Genomic DNA, 7,937 nt, shown 5'->3' with positions numbered 1-7,937 from the left:
ATCAGATTGCCAGTGAGGCATGGGAAATGCATCCTGTGCAGCTAGGGACCTGACACGTTTGGATATGCCAAATAATGTCTTTGCCTTTCCCTCCCAAAATGATACATGTCCTGAGAACATCTCCAGTTGAGAGAGAGAATATATGCTGAGTTACACAAATGTGTAAGGTATGGGTGTGATTGTTAAAGATTCAAAAATTAAACTACAAGGTAAGTGTTCAGAAATATACTTATTAGTTAAGTGTTCAGCTATACCAAGAAAACTAAAACAAGCATTTGTAGAGAAGATTTACTGTGTGCTCTTGTTCCTTAGTATTTTGGTTTTCATTTGTTCTATTTTTTTTAGATCTCCTATTTAAATGCAAGTTTATTTCTGCTTTTAAATGCTCCAAGACCCCTGCATAAGGCATTTCAACTGTGAAATTTGTCTGTTACCCATGCTTTATGCAGCTTTAGGCATATTTTACTCTTCATCTCCCCCTGCCGGCGCTATTGCATGACTAAATAGGTACTGTAACATGATTTCAGGTATGGATAATTTCTTTGAAAAGACAGTTTTAAAAATATTTTCATGAATTAAATACAAATCACTATTTAAGCTCTCTGAGGCTTGACTGTAAACACCCCCTCATTTTCCAGTCACTGCAGTATGGAGCAATGCCCTGGAAACCAGGAATGGAACTCTTATGGGGGCCAGCAGCACCAGTTGATCTTCACACTGCCAGTGTGAAGTTTGCACTGTCTGCAAAGCCTAAGGAAAAAAAAAAAACTAAGGGAATTCCTTATTTTAATTTATGTATTTGTCAAAATGTGTATTTTCAATTTACTTTTTTGCTGCCAGGGGGTCTTTGAACAGTTTTGATGCTAATCAGTCCAAGCTGAGAAGTACGCAGTGATATTAAGATGGTTGTTAAGTTCTATTAGAAGCATTGTATTAAATGGAAAAAGTTCCAAAAAAATGGGAAAAGTCCTTTTCTATTGAGAAACAGCTACCATTACTTAGTTCTGGAGGGACTAGAAATTATGTTCATTTTCTCCCCACTTCAAATCCAGGTCAGAATAGTTACCTGGGAGCATGCTCTGCTCACCTTATTTCCCTTTTGCTGGTATCTCTCTCTGCACAGGGCAGTATAGTCACTACATCTCTTGGGCTGCATCACTAGTTTGGAACCTACTCTCCTTCTCAATCCTTGACTCGTTTTCATTCTTTAACCTTTTTGCTGAATATCTGTTATTTTCTTTATATGTCTTGAGGGGCTCTGCTGGAAAGAGTTTTTTCTTCGTTTCTTTTGAATAAGTGGGAAAATGAAATACTTGTTATTTTGAATCTGTGGATAAGATCTGTGTAACTTCCTAAGGCATCATGTATTGTCTTCTGTTTTTATTCTATGAATGTGCAACATAACATGCTCTACATGATTTTCAAACATAATTGAATAAATAGTTTCATTATGTAGAATGGATGAGATTTAAAAATCCAATATATAACTCACTGATGGCCTGTGTTTAAATGTCTAACAATATTTTCCATTACTAATAATCTGGCAAAATGTTGTGTCTAATGGGTTAGGTCAGCTAAGAACTAGACAGTGGCTCGGGGTGTTCCTCTGCTCTTTTGCTTATTGACAATGAATCACAATTGTCTCCTCATGTTTCATTTCTGTGTTTTGAGAAATTGATTTAGGTCGTTGCTTCCAGCTCACGTCCTTTCCTAACTGACTCTTCACCGTCTGGTCTTCTCCTGGAATTACACCACGATGTCTGCCTCCATGGGCTGCTTTGTCCAGTCCTTTCACTCAGTCTGGGTGCGCTTTCTCTCTTGAGGTTGCAGCCACTGTACAGCTCAAGGCATCCATGTAATATCGTCCTCTATTTAAATCTCTCTGCATGCATAATTTAGGTTGTATAGCAGCTTTTTGGGGTCTTTTTTTCAGCTGTGGGTTTCGGTTCTATGAAAGGGATATGACGAGGGTGACTGTTCTCATGTGCCAGCTTCAGTGAAATTTTTGGCTAGCTGTTCACAGAAACGTTTCACTGTGATCATGCCACCAGGTATCCCCAGACTAGTCACTAGAGGTCAACATCATCATCTTCTAATAGAGCACTAAATACCACGTAATTAAAGGACAGTCTCTTGCTTGTAGCAGTTGCTTTCTCTAAATGCTTTAAATGTTCATGGTGGGATGTTACTGATTCTGCCACTGTACAAGGCTAGGAAGACAGAAGATGTAAAACAGGAGTTAATAGCTGCTCACAGTGCTGGCTTTTTAAAAGTGCCAGGAGCAAGAAAAAAATAAATCTGAAGGCCTCTGCCTTTCTGTGCCTGAGGCTGCTTTTGGTGAGTGCCTTGGGTAACAGTGGCAAAGCCAACGGGGTAGAGCAATAAAGAAAACTTTTCCGGAGCCAGTGCTGTGTGTCAGAGTTGTAGGTCTTCCAGCTAATGTGTGTGTAGCCAGGGACACCTGTCAGTACAACATGCACTTCATCAGCACTATTAACTCTTGGGGATACCTAGGATTTTCCAGATGCAGAAGTATTATCTTTACATTACTACTTGGAGATGCTTTTTACTGTTTCTAGCTTGGAGAAGCACATAGTCTATCTGAAGTCTCTGACAAACTGTTCCATAATTGGATGGAAGTTAAGAAAACTGAAGCCAGGGAGGAAGAGCCTAAGACTGCATCATTTCATGAGCAGCTGAAGGAACAAAGTCTGGCCTACAGATCAGTGTCCCTAAAGATTTCCTCATAGTTGGGGTATTTAAAAGTGACCTCCCTCTTACAGATTTTTCTGCTGTTTAACTTAATCTTGCAGGCTTCCTCTTGGCTGGAACACTTGCAGGATCTTCTTCCCCTAGGTAGCCAGTTGTCTATTTTCATGCAACTTGAAGGAACTTGGTTTACCTGAGACTTCTATTCTTTTGTTAAATTTGTTTGAAATCTACCAGAACATTCAGTATTTATTAGGGGTATGACACAGATTGCATCATTACTTTAATGTTTATTCCTTACCTAATTTCCTGTGGGAATATGACGTAAATAGTCTTTATCCTAAAAAATCTGCAGAAACCATATTTGTTACTATGACAGCAGTATCCTCCGGGCTAAATCATCCACTCTACATTTAGTGAACTTTGAAAGAGGTGAAGGAAGGAACACTTTTAGGGAGAACATGGATCAGAGTTTCAAGTGTGCAACTATATAGACCAAACCTCTTTCAGTTTATAACTTTATCTGCAAGGTCTGCATTGTTGCTTCTGTTGGAAAGTTGCTCGTAATTCCCTGTCTTTTTTTTTCATAAAAACATAGCATACATGTCAAATTTATAGAACTTGAGCCAATAACATGTTTTTATTTGTTAGACTGGATTAAAAGGAAACAGAAACAGTACTTCACAAACTTGCCCCCCGCCCCCCACCCCCGGAGTTGTCTTCTCACTTGCTGTCAAGAGACTCGCCAGGAGAGGGAATGCAGACTGCCCTCTGTTCTGGCTGGGCTGCTGTGCATTGCTGTTTCCCTTTTAGCAAATGCAGCTTGACTGCTGCTGGGCTATAAGCTAGGCCCACGGGCTGTGCCAGGCAGCTCTCCAGCTCCTCTGGGCTAGCTCAGGATCTCTGCACAGTGGTGCCTTGTGAGGGGGAGTCATACTGCCATGCGGAGACTAAAGGCCACACCACTGAGATGCTATGGAGGTAACAGCAAAATATAGGTGCAGTGTGAAAAAGTTCTGTTCTTGTTTTCTGTGCAGAGCTGGTGCATCACCTTTGGTAGACTGACACCACTGTGTGTTTTCACAGTGTAAGTCTGAAGGAGAGCTATCAATCTCTCCTATCAATCTGGCGTACAGTGCTGTTGTCAGGGCTAAGCTCAAATTCCATGAATAGTGTGAGCTGGCACAAACTGATGGTACTGCTGAGGGAGATGGCTCTGATGCCCTCTCCTCCCTCCTTCCCTCCCTGTGCGTGCAAATATTTCTGCAGCTGTGTGAACAATGTCCGCATGGGCAAGCTAAACAGGCCTGGGGCAGAGGCCCAAGCACTAGCATGCTCTCTGTTCATAGTGCACATTGTGGTATAGTCTATGGCACAGCTCTGGGATGGTCAGCACCTTTCCCAGCAATGCTCTGGGTGGCACAGGACAGTGACTGTTTCCAGCTGGCACTTGGGATGTAGTCCCATTGGTGGCAATAAGGGAGTTTAGCTGTATGGATGCAGGCTCTTCTTTGCAATAAGTAGGTATGAAAAGTAACTATAATATCGTGTCATTGTTCTTTAAACCTTGATAAGCTGACAGTGTTTGGTTATCGTTGGACTCATGTAAGTGAGGTTTTCATACTCCTGCCTCTCTCTCTCTGCTGAACCAAAAAGTAAATGAGTAACAGAAATACGAGAGCATTTGAAAACCGGTTTCATGAAATGCTGTACCTAGTTTTTGTGTTCCATCTGAGCATCTTTGTATATGATGGAAAGACCACCTAAAATTGGAAGTATGCGAATACTGAACAGTAACCATGATGTCACCTGGGTTTGATCCCAATGTCTTAAGAAATTGCAGTCTTTACTCACCAACAGCCAGTGTCAGGACCTGAGCCGTGCTTGATAAAGCTAAGAAGCAAACACTTCCAGGGTTGAAACCGTACTAGATTTTGCACCTCTAAGAGTCAATTTATTTAAAAGTAAATGCTCCAGCATGTTGGAGCAGAGGTTCCCTGAAGGAGGAGAGCAGAAGGCTCTACTGGAAGGATTGCTCTCATTATATCCAGAGGCCAAAGTTTTGCACATGCTGTGTGGTACTTTCCTTTGAAAGTGCTCTGCGTAACCACTGTTTCAGAGTAGGTTCCAGTCAGCAGAACTGATTTCTTAATGAACCTGAATGGGCAGGTTTTTTATTGCTCTTGAACCCCATATTGCACTGCTCTCCTTTCCCCTCAGAACTGCATAGTTCACCCATTTCTATATAATTATTGCCTTTTACTTAGTCATTCATTTATTATTGCTAGAAGGAAGCATGGTCATAGAGCTCTTAACATCTCCATTAGCACTGCATTCAAGCTAAAAGTGGATTTGGTTTTATAAGATAAAAACATGGAGAGATTACGTTTTATGTTCAGATAATTTTGTACTGCTTTGTTTCAAGGTTTGCTCTTGACATGTAGGCTTCCTGTCAGCCTAGTAAAGGTCTTCTAACATGTCTGTTTTCTTCATTCTTCTTTTCATAAACTAAAATATCCTAGTGGTGCAGAGACTGTCGCCATTACCTTTGTTCCCTCTTTATAGTTGTATTTTACACAATAATCTCCGGGAAACAATCCTATTCCTGGAAATTCATCGCATTCCACGCAGTTGTGTGGCCTCAATGATGGTGTTCTTCCACTGAATCACTTGAAGTAGCTGAACTTCCATTTGTGTTTGGGATTCCTGGAAGGTTTGTCATATACAGTGCTCTAAAAAAGCAATACAGCAGTTGAAGCCAGGCATAGAAAAATGCACAGTTCAGTCTCTTAAATTGTTATTAGCCAGTCTAAAGGGGAAGTTGTCTACTGCGTAGCCTGAGTCTTAAAGGTCTCAAGTGTAAATATATACTCTTTAGCCTCTTGCTGAACAAAGAGTCATTGCACCATGTACAGTCCAACCAACAGCTAGACCAAAACAGCTTGCATGGATGTTGCATCCCCCTATGTTTGTGCTATAGTAAACAATCTTACCTCTCAACTCAGCTGCGTGCAGGCTTGTTTTAGTATGTAAGCATGTGTACGTATATGCAAATACATACAGCCTTGATTCTAAACACTTTAGTGTGATGGTTATTCATATAGATAGAAACTTCTGGCAATGCAGCCTGGGCTCCTTGGGCAATGTTGTAAATCACGTCCACCAGAAAAACACCTATGGCTGTGAGGAGGGAAGAACGAAGCCCTCAGATTATGATCTTTCAACTATATGAATGGCTCACAGGCAGAGCTCAGAGGATACAAATGCACTTCTAGAAGTAACAACAAAGAGACTTTTAAATATGGAGTCACTGACCTAGCTGAATTGGGTATAGAGCCAGTGGAGAGTCAACATTTGACAACCTAGGAAAGGGGAAAGTAAAAATGAGAGAGTCAAGTGCATGCTCTGTGTATGATGCCTGAATAGTTGGAATAACAATTAGTGTAGGCCACAGATTGCTGTTATTTATGCCCTCTCACCACAAAAGACTGTTCCCAAACACTGCTCACTCTCCTGTGAGGTTCCCTGCTTCAGAAGCTGTGCTCACCATGGCCTTTGTACCAAAGGGGTCCCGGAGCAGTGAAGTACATTGTCTTTTGGGTTGTTCTCCTACTGAAGTAGTGTGAAGTAGCCAGAGTTGAAATTGTAAACTACCCCTACGTTTTTTGGTGGTTTGTTTGTTTTTTTCCAATAGTTGGATTCAAATTGTTTCCTACTGAAGTGTAAGGCTCAGACTGAAAAACAACAGAGGAAAAAAAAACCTTTTAACCGTGTGTTGAAATGGAGGCAAGTCTGAACATAGCAGGCATAATTGCAGTGGGGTCAGATGCGTTCCACGTAAGCGACTGTCGGCTGGTGAATAAGCACGAAGCACAGCGCAGGATGTGTGCCGGCTTCCGCCATCGGAAGTAGTGTTGGCCCAGACTGTTGTCATGTATAAGCAGCAAAAGGTGTATCCATTCATCCTCTGCGTGGGCCTAGCCTAATGACACAGGAGAATATTGGGAAGCTGCCTTCTGCCATTACACTTGTGATTTAAAGAATCATACTGGTACCAAACCAGAATGATGATGTGGACATTTTCGTTCTAACGTACCTCCATTGATGGCAGCATATGTATGGCCCGTGAGCTGCGCTTACACACTGGGCATGAAAGCTTACACCAGAACGTACTTTTACAGCATAATAGCTCAGTGATGCTTAGCACTATAAATCCAAAAATATGATTACTTTTATCTGACCGGACTCTTCTGCATTAGGAACCCCACAACTCTTAAGCTACTGAGCTCACACAGAAGCCACCAAACAGCACCGTACATTTTGCTCCTTACCAGCTATGTCTGCCTCAGGTAATCCCCGTTGCAGGTAAATTACTGACTTAACTCATCCCCAGTCCCCTGAGACTTTCTCTCTCCTGCCAGGCACCGTATTTCAGAGAATCATTTAGACGTGCGGGTTTTTTCAGTGTTGATCTGTTCCAGCAATTAACACAAAACATGATTTATTTTCAGTTTAGGCAGCCGAGACTTCTGCTATATTTTAGTGCTTTCTAATTTTGAGAATCTATTCTAATCCTGACCCTTTCCCACCTAACAAGCATACCATGTGTCTGATTACTCAGGTTCCCATGCAAAGTAGGAAATTCAAAATTCCAGATGATTAACAAAGATTTCTTTTTGTTTATTTTGAGATGACTGTTTTAAAATACCATAAAAAAATTAGGGACCTGTTTCTCAAACATTTACTTTATCATTTAAATGTGTAAAAGGATATTTTCATTCAGAATGCGCTGTGTTTTTTAAATTATGATTTATTGACTCAGGTTTGCTAGCAGTACAAGATCTGCAAGTAAGTGTTTAAGACAGTGGTCAAAAAGGCGAGTGATTCAATGGTGGAATTTCATGGTGGGGGGGTGGTACTAGGGAAAAACAATCCAAGCTGAGGTGTAATGACAGTGAAAGACCTGAATCCTCTTTGAAGCATCCAAGCCCAAAGGATGATGCAAAGTGGACCACTACCACCAGTCTGTTATCCCTTAGCAGGATGTCAGCCAAGGAACACGCCACGTAACCAGTGACTCAGTCTGAGCCAGGGTACCGGTCAGGATAGGTCACCGCTCTGGCAAACAGAGACTTACCTAAAAGTAGAGCTGCTTTGTATTAATTTGTAAATTCTGTGCATAAATTTAGTTATGAGCAGACAGGCTCTGCGAGTATCACGGTCTGATT

Source organism: Larus michahellis, chromosome 8 (genome assembly GCF_964199755.1).
Source record: "Larus michahellis chromosome 8, bLarMic1.1, whole genome shotgun sequence".
NCBI lineage: Eukaryota > Metazoa > Chordata > Aves > Charadriiformes > Laridae > Larus > Larus michahellis.
Note: the sequence above shows the minus strand (reverse complement) of the source record.